Genomic DNA, 12,204 nt, shown 5'->3' with positions numbered 1-12,204 from the left:
GGCTGGAATGCCAGAAACCGGTCCTCGGAAGCTTGTTTCCGGTCCAGGGAAGGCATGGCTTGGCAGTTCGGGCTGGACTGTTCCCATGAGGCACAGGGTCAGACTGATTTGTATATAGCCATGTCTGAACTGGGGTGGCAGAGTGGGCTAAAGAACGGTGATGGATCAAACCCAGATCTTTTGACTGGGTGTGAGTGTTTGATTGGTTCAGATGCTCCGTCCATCACCACCCCCTTTTGTACCGCTTTTGGCCGCCATAAGTGTGGCAGGGTATGCTCAGACGTGAGTCCCTTGCTCACTTTGCCACTGGATTCAAGCAAGCCGGCTGAAGACGGCTGGAATGCCAGAAACCGGTCCTCGGAAGCTTGTTTCCGGTTCAGGGAAGGCATGGCTTGGCAGTTCGGGCTGGACTGTTCCCATGAGGCACAGGGTCAGACTGATTTGCATATAGCCATGTCTGAACTGGGGTGGCAGAGTGGGCTAAAGAACGGTGATGGATCAAATCCAAATCGTTTGACTGGGTGTGAGTGTTTGATTGGTTCAGATGCTCCGTCCATCACCACCCCCTTTTGTACCGCTTTTGGCCTCCATAAGTGTGGCAGGGTATGCTCAGACGTGAGTCCCTTGCACACTTTTCCGCTGGATTCAAGCAAGCCGGGCTGAAGACGGCTGGAATGCCAGAAACCGGTCCTCGGAAGCTTGTTTCCGGTCCAGGGAAGGCATGGCTTGGCAGTTCGGGCTGGACTGTTCCCATGAGGCACAGGGTCAGACTGATTTGTATATAGCCATGTCTGAACTGGGGTGGCAGAGTGGGCTAAAGAAGGGTGATGGATCAAACCCAGATCTTTTGACTGGGTGTGAGTGTTTGATTGGTTCAGATGCTCCGTCCATCACCACCCCCTTTTGTACCGCTTTTGGCCGCCATAAGTGTGGCAGGGTATGCTCAGACGTGAGTCCCTTGCTCACTTTGCCACTGGATTCAAGCAAGCCGGGCTGAAGACAGCTGGAATGCCAGAAACCGGTCCTCGGAAGCTTGTTTCCGGTTCAGGGAAGGCATGGCTTGGCAGTTCGGGCTGGACTGTTCCCATGAGGCACAGGGTCAGACTGATTTGCATATAGCCATGTCTGAACTGGGGTGGCAGAGTGGGCTAAAGAACGGTGATGGATCAAACCCAAATCGTTTGACTGGGTGTGAGTGTTTGATTGGTTCAGATGCTCCGTCCATCACCACCCCCTTTTGTACCGCTTTTGGCCGCCATAAGTGTGGCAGGGTATGCTCAGACGTGAGTCCCTTGCTCACTTTGCCACTGGATTCAAGCAAGCCGGGCTGAAGACTGCTGGAATGCCAGAAACCGGTCCTCGGAAGCTTGTTTCCGGTCCAGAGAAGGCATGGGTTGGCAGTTCGGGCTCGATTGTTCCCATGAGGCACAGGGTCAGACTGATTTGCATATAGCCATGTCTGAACTGGGGTGGCAGAGTGGGCTAAAGAACGGTGATGGATCAAACCCAGATCTTTTGACTGGGTGTGAGTGTTTGATTGGTTCAGATGCTCCGTCCATCACCACCCCCTTTTGTACCGCTGAGGAAGACCTGTAGCAGAGGATTATAATTACCCTCTCTTGCGCTAGGGTTGAAACTTTGACATTTCACCCCCAGTGAGCCTGCATCTCAATGTCAACCCCCTCTTGACCCGAATCACAGATGATGTTTCTCTGTGCACCACACTACTAAAATAATCTAAAAAATCATTGTAACTAATTCATGTGAAGGGGCAGGCTCTTCCAAAAAAGGATACTGGCCCCGCTGAGGAATACTGCCAGATCTCTTTCTTGCTCAATAACTTTAATGATTTATCCCTTGGATGTTCTCCTTGATTTCTTTCCTTCTTATGTTATTATCCCGCACATGAGCCTTATCTCCAGCTTCTTTCTCCACCTTGGAGTAACCTCTGACATTTTACTGTAAATATTGTGATTATGTCTATATCTGTCATCAATCATGTAAGACATAGTAGTAAATAAACTACTCTCTACAATGCAATCAAGTTTGGGTGTCTACTGTTATATTGTGGAATACGCATATACCCTTTTCAGGGGTGAAATTATATATGCCTCAAATTTACGTATGCTAAAATATTTGCTTTTTTTATATACATTCTGTTGCTCACCAAACTATCTACGATCTAAACGATTTTTTTTGTCTAGGACCATTTGTTTGCTTTATCAATGGATACCCAGATCCTTTGACAACCTACTGGATCACTCCATTTATTATAATGGGCACAGATTTTAAACATGCCTCTTTGAGACAGCTCTTGCACTGTCTAGCCAAGACCTGAAAAGCAAACAACAAAAACCTGTGCACACACCCACTGAAATGCAAAGCAAACCTTTTGGCTTTGTCAATTTTTGGTAATTTTGATTTAATCTAAGATACTTTCCGAACAAGTACCTGCAGTGGGCTGGTATTAAGATGGGGATGATAGGATGTGGAATTGTGAAATGTGTATACCCAACCTAAAACATCACTTCATTTATTATTCCTTTGTCAAGTATATCAAGTGAGGGTTCCGAGGAACATATTTACGGCTAATAACTAAAGCCTCTGATCCACTGCTAAGAATTAAAGAGGAATATGCCTTTGCACTGTCCTCAAATATAGAAGTAGTTCTTGCCACTGAACCATTACTGACCTGGGTGACAAACAATCTGCACCCTTAATTGCGTGATGGAGTGATAAGTCCTAGAGTTAAAATTCTCATATATGTGTATGCTGCGTGCAGTTTTTTTAATATATATATTTGTTTTAGGAAAACTATAATGTGTACATGTGGTGTTTATATACTGAACCGCAATAAAATAAAATTAGTTTTATTAAGGTTTTTTTAAAAAGATTACTTTTATTCGAATTAACCTTTCTGATTAAGGGATTTGTAAACCATTTACATACTGTAATTGCTGGAGAGATTTTCATAAAATAGTGACACAACCCGCTAATATCAAAATTAAAAAATATATTTGTTTTTCCTGCGTGTGGACCAATAGACTGCAAAATGCTCTGGTGCCTAGGTTATTGCTATTTAATGCATATATAAACTTTCTGATGCATGCAATGGTCATTAGAAATACAAAATGGAGATCGTTCACATTTTCAGAGCGCTTTTGTTCAAGTTTTTCAGAGGGAAGGTTTCAAAATTATTTCCTTGTGTCATTCTTCGCCGTTAGATTTTTCTTTTTCTCATTTCTTTGAGATGTACAAGGCAGCAGCAAAGCCCTACGAAATGCCTGCTTCAGATAAAAGAATAACCCTAGAAAGTATAATGTCAGCCAGGAAGTTTTCAGAAAATTATATCTATCCTGAAAATAAATGGGCCTGCCATGCATAGAAAAGGAAGCCAGAGAACCACCATTACGCATTCAGAAATAGACTGACAAAGCCCCCTGCAGATGCGATTTCGCACCGGAGGAGCGCGGGGGATTTTGACACTTTGTCATGACTGTGCCAGCAGGTATTCACAGACACCAGCTAATGACCTGCAGCTAACGTCGTCAATCTGCTCTTGTGCACTGGTGACTGGTGCTAAGGAGCAGCGCTCGCGAGCTTCCTGCGTATGTCATTCACATTAAGAAAGGGTAGAAAGCCTATGATCTCCAGAAAAGTAGCACGCGAAGGCCCTTCAGTTGGACGGTCTGTTGGCTCTTTGAGAAAAGATACGTTTGTTCAGTAGTTTCCGCTTTCTCTTTTTATTTCGGTCAAACTATCAGACGACAGTGGTGTGTGTCATTCTGACACTTGTACGTGGAAGACTTTGTAAGCCAATTTTAGTCTACCTTTAAAAAAAGCTGCATCCCCAGCCGTGAGTCATATGCATACCGCAACGCCTCATTCCCAGGTTATTAAACACGAATAAGGCTCCATTAATCGTCCACGAATCGTCCAGCCTAAAAAAGGGACACTAGTTTTGCGGGAGCACCACACTGCTGATTTTATTCCCCCGTGCACAACCCGCCAGGAAAACATTAGTTAAGCATGCATGTAGTAAAGTGCTAAGAATTAAGAGAAGAACTCCAAGACACAACCCAAACCAACTCCACATATCTGTAATGGGGTGGTAATACCGTAAACCTTGTAACTAACACCATACCGTATTAGCAATTGCAGGTGTGGTAATATTGCATTGTTAGGTCTTCTGAGAAACTAAGGATGATGGCCAAAGGGCTATATAGGAAGTGCACGAAACATCTCACAGGTTAGGAATCAGGCTTAAATGCATTCGTCTAGGCTCTGCTATCACCGGATTTGACTTGCCACTGCTTCTCACTTGGGACACAATGTGTGACCCATGCAGTGGCGGCTCACACAGGTAATCACGGTGAGGCGGGTGGGTAGGGGGTAGTGGAAATCGACATAGGACGGGATAGTGAAAAGTAAATAAATAAATAAAACCACTTACCTTGCTCTTGCTGCATTGCCGACTCAGCGATGTGGCGAATGTCAGAAGTTGGCCTGGCATATGATGTCCACTATTTTAGTGGGCACCTTGCACCAGTCCAAACGACCTTTATTGATGGTACATTAAAGACGACCTTATAGAAAGCTATCCTAGTGGTAGCTGTGGCGAGCAGCCTTCAGGCTAAGTCTTGAAAGAATGTAATGCAGCTTGTTTTACCAGTCTATAATCCCTTGAATAATCAAATGAAAGAGCACCACACCAGGTATATATATAAAATATATGTATTTATTGTAAAACACACCCCTCTAGTCTCTTTATGAGGCTAGAGGCAAAGTACAATACAAGAACTCAAATAGCTCACAGTAAATAGCACAGTATACGTTTTGCCCTAGGGGCCTCACAAACCATATACTAAAATAGTGGTATAAGAACCACGTGAGGAATAGAAGTGCGGCCTAGGGCCTGTAGAACCGCTGGGGAAACCAGGAACCACCCAAGGTAGGGACGCAGGAGACCCACGGGGGATGAGTGCAGTGTCTAAACAAAGCCGCAGATCACTATTGACTGCTATAGAGGAAATTCAAGTTACAGTTTCAAAGTTTCAGGACACTTAGGAGTGGACTGCAGTGAAACCCCTTTAGAACTAGAAACTTCGAGAGTCAAGACCCACGGGAGCACCAAAGTACTTGTGTTACCTCACCCGGGGAAGCCGGGTGCATAGGTGTCTTTTCGTGTCTGGTTTTGTCATCGATTCCAATAGAGAGCTGTGAAGAAGTGCTGCAGGCAACCAGAGGAAAAGTGTCCGAATGGATCCAAGGGTGGATTGGAGATCTGAAGAACCCGAAAGCAGAAGGGAGAGAGTCTGGGTCACTAGCCAGTGACCAGGATGGCGACAGGAATATACCCGCCAATGTAGGGTGCTTTAAGGTGAAGTAGGTGAAGCTTGACTCTTCATCCATGAGGTCCAGGAGACATTGACGACAACCAGGAGCTGGATTCAAGCTGTTCCACATCAGATGTCGAGTGCTGGAGCGTTGGTTTCCAGATTGGACCCAACCAGCCTTAGCAACAGCAACCCACACAAGATGACAAGATTGGCTTCAGTGCAGACAAGCAAGGTCTGAGGGACTCACCCTTTGGAGGGGAGTCAGGGCACATCTGAAGCAACCAGGAAAGCCCAAGAAACAAAGGATTGTCCTTTGTGGGGACACGCTAGCCAACAGACTAGAGATCAGGAAGGAGCCTCGAGCTGCGGTGAAGAAAGCGGGCCCACGTGGAGTGTAGGCCTCTCAGCTTCGGTGCAAAAGGTGCTCGAGACGAGGGCAACAAATAGCCCAATGCACAACTTCGGGAAACTTCGGGAAGTAGGTGCACTTGCAAACTTGCAGGATGTCCAACAGTTCTGGTCCCGCGTTTCTCGTGATAGCTACAGTTCTCAGCTTTACTGGGGACTCGTGTCAGCCTCTGAGATGTCTGGAAGTCCATGCCCTGTGTCACAGATACTTCGGGATCCGGCGGGAGCCTCGAAAATGAAGACCAGCAAGATGCTTCTGTGGTGCCTGTTTGAACAGGGGAGTCACTCCTTGACCCCAAGGGAGATTTCTTCCGTCTTCCAGTCGATATGGAATGTCGAAGGTCCAAGATTTCTTCTTCAGAGTTTCATCCAGGGTAATCTAAAGTCCTAGTGATTGGGTTCCTATACTTATGCTAAGTTTAGAGGTTGGAATAACTGTAGGGTCCCACCTATGGGAGGACCTGGGGAGGGTGTGGTTACACCCCTTCCCCTTTGTCCAGTTTCACGCTGTTGTAAATTAATGGCGACTAGGTTAAGCATTAGCAGAAGACATGCTGTATTCGATCATTGTCGTAGTTAATGAAGCGACTCCATCTTGTATTCATAGCGGCCATTTTGTATGCCATACATTGCCATGTGCTCACCACGAGGTTTGTCCTACCTCTTTGTTAATTGTGTCTGGAATCTGCCCAGCAACAGACTATATTAAGGGTCCCCCGTCCTAGCATGCCCAGACATGCGCAGTAGGATCTGCAGCTGTTACTAATTAGTGCCATATAGGAATGTGTTTACTAGTTTCTGGAAACTGTTAACTCCGCCCACTTATTGATTGTGCCTTCCAATATGTACTTATATGTACATAAACTCTGCTCTTGTATTTTGTACCGCCTTCTTTTGAACCCCCTCATTGTGTATAAAAGGGGCCATGTACTTTAGTTTGGTGTGCTACTCTATACAATACTGAAGGGTGTTGTGTGGATAGTAGTACCACCTTTAAAGGTTTAATAAACTTTGCTTTTGTATTCTCCAGTTTCTGTGTCAACTTCTTCCTATGGTCTGAGGAATCTGTGCAGAGAAGGGCGAACCCCTTGCACTAGTAGGCCTAGCTGAGGGTTGCTCACATCAATTGGCGCCCGACACGTGGGGCTCATCGGCGACTCGGATGCCCGAAGGAGTGGTCGTGACGAAGGATTGGAATCTCGCTGCGGACGCGATCGCATGCCAGAGGAGACCCGAGTCTTGGCATCCAAGGCGTTGTTCCTTTCTTTCCGATCTGACCATCCAGGTGGTGCCAGTCCTCGACTGAGATCTCTTCTGTTGGCTTGCAGTGCAGTGGCCGTTTGGTCGAATTTAGAACTTGGCTGTTGGAACCTGGACTCCCTGTGATTGGTAAGAATCGTTGTACGGTACTTGCTGTGGGTTTTGGAAGCCTGGGATTGGCAAGGCAGTTTTAGGATACTCTTGCTGTGGCAATTTTGGTTTGGTATGACTAGTCGTAATGTGTATGTGTATGTGTAAGTGTAATATATGTGTTGCAACACATATAGGCAGGTAATGAGGAGATTTTTCTCTAACATGCTATTTTGATTTGAACGGCACAACGTTTTAAAGATACCTTAAGTGCTACTTTGATTATAATACTGCATATTTTGCACTATTTTTGGCATGCTTGTTTTTAGCGCACTTGGTAGGATGTGCTGCTTTTGTGTAAATAACCGGTTAAGACTTGAGGAATCGCAGCCGGCTCCCCCAGAGGGGACGCCTAATAGAGAGATGTATATAAAATATGGTCTTTCTTCTATAATGTACAGCACATTGTGGAGGAAATACACGCGAAAGGATCCTGAGTTACGTTGGCCAAAGTATGGGTCATTTGATGTGCAAAAGATTGAGTATGTGGAACAGTGTATGTTCGAGCGGAAATCCAGACAAGACATGTTTGAATGTGTGCGAATGTGGGTGAAAGAAGTACGTGAGCGCGAGAAACGTGGGCAAGCGCTGATTGAAAAAGAGCAACGGAAGAATGTGTACGAAAAAGCGCAAGAATTAAGAAAGAAAGACGTGAAAGAGTTGGAAGCGAGACAGGAGAAAGAGCGCAGATTACAGATATCTGGCCAATATGCTGTTCGGCAACCTCTTTATCCTGTCCTTAATAAACCACAAGATGATTTTTCATTGCTAGATCGTCCTCCGCCTCCGTATGCCGTTCCGTCCGCTCCATCTGCTGAAGATGAGGATTCCGATGCAGATCGAACGAAACCCGATACTCGCTCTATCTGTCGGCCGAACGTGCTGCAGAACTTAGAAAGATTGCTCGTCAAGCACTTCGTGATTCGTTACTATTTCTGACATTTTAGATAGTTTACAGGGATGGCAGGACAGAGAGCAATTACATTTTACCGAGCATTTTGCTGAAGAAGTTGTTGACATGTTTCGGAAAGTCTCTAGTGTTTTAGAACCTGAGGATGTAGCAGCCGATTGTAAGCAAATACGTAATGGGCTTTTTACTCTCCCCCAGGTAGCTGATACGATAAGACGGCTGGTCAAACTACGAACTGAGGCGCTTCGTATGCGAGAGGAGAAACGAAAAGCAGATGCAGACGCACGAACGGATTCGGTCGGCGGGAAACAATCATCTATCTTTGAAACAGATAAGACCACAATAGTGCATGCAAAGCCTATGCGAGAGGCTGCGCCTTTATATGTTCCTCCTAAAGGAGCAGGCACAAGTGACGATAAGTCCTCTGTGGATGCTAAAGGTTATTTTATTTATAATTGGGTATATACTCCCTGGAATAGGGCGGATGTTATGGCACTTAATACTGCATTGCCTGACCCGCGTAAAAATCCAGCCGCTTTCTACGAGGAGGTAGAGGGAGCTATAAATTCTTGTACCATGACATTAGTTGATATCGATTTATTTTTTGGGATAATATTACCGCCTGATATGTGGAGATCCGTGCGTAAAGTTGATGATTGTGCAGCATATGGGGCATTATGGAAGGACATAGAGGTAGAAGATGAGGATAGGGAACCAGCGAAAAAGCCATGTCAGTTGATTTTAGATCTTCCAGCTGCAATATTAACTAAGTTAAAAACAATTATTCCCCCTAAAAAGATTGATTGGACTATTTTAGCATCGTGTAAACAAAAGACAGACAAATCGGTTTCAGATTTCTTTAGGCGTTTCGAGGAAGCATTTCATGATTTTAGTGGTCAGTTGCTAATGGACGATACGGGCCGACATTTGTTTGTAGATAAGTATGTTACGAATTTATTACCAGGATTGGCTAGTCGTTTAAAGGCTAGTGAAAGCTCTTGGACTACCTCGTCTCCGGCATCTCACCTGACGATGGCTCAATATTACGAGCGTCAGGAATTAGAAGCGAAGGTTACTGAGGATAAAAAGTCTAAGGAACTGAAAACAAAGGTTATGTTATCTCAGATTTATGGTCCACCTCCTAGAGGTAACGATAGAGGCGGACGAGGATTTTATGGTTCTTCCTTCACCCGTTTGAATTTGGCTGTTGATCAATGTGCGTATTGCAGGAAATTCAGCCATTGGGCTGATGAGTGTCCATTGTTGCGCTCACAACGCTATGTTCGTGGTCGGGGACCGATGAGAAATCGCACGGGATATTCAGGTCCTAGAGGCAATACGAATGATCGCGCTAGGTTTGATTCTAATGTACGGGTACAGAATGGGTTCAATACTTTTGACAGGCGCAACTAATACCAGATGTCTTATTATGTGCAGTCTGATTTACATGATTCTGCTTATGCATAGGATTGCGTAGGATGGGGTAAGGAATCAGTTGAAGTTCCAGTAGATCAGAGGGGTTCTTATGTTACAGCACTTGTTTTGGGTTCTACTGATCAGTTTCTGGTTGATACAGGAGCTACTCATAGCGCTCTGTCTAAACAATTGATTCCGAGGGCTCCCCTGTTTGGCTTAACGATCACATCGATAGGGTTCGATGAAACACCTTCCCTTAGCCCATTATCACAACCACTTGCATTTCATGTTGATAAATTTGTTGCACCATGTCCATTTTTGCTCTTCCCAAATACACCAGATAATATTGTGGGTCTTGATATGCTCAAGTATTTCAGAGCTACAATAAGATGTTCCCCTGAAGGAGTATGTGTGATTTTGAATGACAATTACCCTGTAATGGAAAGAGCTTGTCTTGTTAAAGAAGATATTGCATTAGCTTCCCTACCTGACACTTTGTGGGCTACTTCAGATACTGATGTGGGACATATGGTTATTCCCCCGGTGAAAATTAGTGTAAAGGAGGGAGCTGTGTTACCACGTTTGCCCCAATATTGAATTTCACAGGAGGGTGAGGAAGCACTCACACGAATTGTACAAGATCTCATTGAAGTTGGGGTGGTTGAAGAAGTTCCATTTAATGTTTGTAACAGCTCGGTCCTCCCAATTTTGAAGAAGGACACTGATACAAGGATTTATCGATTTATAATTAACCTACGGGAGGTGAATAAGATAGTGGTGCCACAGTACCCTGTGGTTTCTGACATCACAACACTTCTAACTTTAGTTCCACCTACTGCAACTACATTCTCTGTTATAGACTTGAAGAACGCCTTCTTTTCGATCCCTATTCATCCTGATAGCCGATATCTGTTCGGTTTCACTTTGAATAATCGATCGTATAGATTTTGTAGAGTTCCTCAATGCTATACAGAGAGTCCTAGTATTTACAGCCAAGCATTAAAGAGACAACTTGATTCTTTTGCCCTGCCCGAAGGTGTGGCGCTCATACAATATGTCGATGATATTTTGTTGGCAGCTGATACCCCTGAACAATGTGAAAATTGCACTTTGTCCTTGCTTTCCTTCCTTGCTTCACATCATCACAAAGTATCGAAAAAGAAATTGCAATATTGTAGACCAAAGGTAACCTACTTAGGTCACCTTTTGTCTAAGGAGGGACGTGCCCTCACATCAGATCGCATTCAGGCAATATTAGACACACCAGTACCTTCCACACAGAAAGAGGTTCGAGCATTTTTAGGTCTTACTTCTTTTTGTAGGCAATGGATATTGGGATTTTCATACATTGTTAAGCCTTTGTTAGCACTTTTGACAAAAGACACTCCAATACCCCTTCCATGGACAGATGAATGTGAGAATGCTTTTCAACAGTTACGACAAGCCCTTTGTTCAGCACCAGTGTTAGGTACTCCAGATTACACGAAGCCCTTTACATTGTATGTACACGAGAGAGATGGATGTGCATTGTCAGTTTTAGTACAGACACATAGTGATAAGCAACGCCCTTGTGCATATTTTTCGGCAATACTTGATCCTGTTGCTCGAGCGTTGCCTGGATGTTTTTGCTCGGTTGCAGCAACAGCTGTGTCAATACGCCAGAGTGAAGGGATAGTCTTATCACATAAGCTGTTGGTGCTGGTACCCCATGCTGTTGATGTCCTTTTGAATCAAACAAAGACGCCGCATTTAACTAGCGCTCGCCTGACAGGATATGAGCTGACGCTGTTAGCTCCTCATATTACACTGAAGAGATGTGCAACAGTAAACCCAGCCACGTTGTTGCCATTTCCGGAAACTCAGCCTGAGGTGCAAGGAACACATGATTGTATTTTCCTGACTGAGGAACAGACAAAGGGTCGTATTGATTTGCAAGATACGCCCCTTCCAGATGTAGATGGAGAACTGTGGGTTGATGGGTCCTGTTTGAAGTTGCCGGATGGTACAACTTCAACGCATATGCAATTACTACGCTTCACACAATAGTGGAGACAGCTCACATACCACAAAAATCAGCTCAAGCAGCAGAACTGATAGCTTTGACACGAGCATGTGAGCTTAGTACAGGTTTGCGTGTGAACATTTATACAGATAGCCGCTATGCTTTTGGAGTGGCGCATGATTTTGGCCTGCTCTGGAAGGAAAGAGGTTTTCTGACATCACACGGGATGCAGATAATGCACGGAGAACTAGTGCATAATCGTTTGACTGCACTAACATATCCAAAGACAATAGCTATAGTGAAATGTAGTGTGCACAAGAAAGTGACTGATAAGGTGGGACAAGGAAATGCTTTTGTAGATCGAGTGGCACGTGAGACTGCGATGCAGCCTGACACTACTTCTATGTATGTAGTGAAGTCACAAGCTGAGCGGTGGCACGATGCTAGGAAAGAAGTATTAGAAATACAGAGGACCGCTTCTGACAAAGAACGGGAGCAATGGTCCAAGGATGGAGAGTTGGATGATGAAGGTTGTTGGCGAAATAAACAGATCGATAAATGGAAGTTGCCTATGATGAACCTGACGAGTCGGTTGTCGGTGGACTTTGGATCCCGGCCGTGTGTGCAAGTGTGACCCCATTAGAAGGAGCTGTAGGAGCGTAATTTCTTCACCATGCCTTATTTTTCCGCGCTACGATTTTGACGTATTGTCACTCCAT

This window comes from Lissotriton helveticus, chromosome 1_1 (assembly GCF_964261635.1).
Source record: "Lissotriton helveticus chromosome 1_1, aLisHel1.1, whole genome shotgun sequence".
In the NCBI taxonomy this organism is placed as follows: domain Eukaryota; kingdom Metazoa; phylum Chordata; class Amphibia; order Caudata; family Salamandridae; genus Lissotriton; species Lissotriton helveticus.
The sequence above is the reverse complement of the archived record's forward strand: the minus strand, read 5'-3'. Positions refer to the sequence as shown.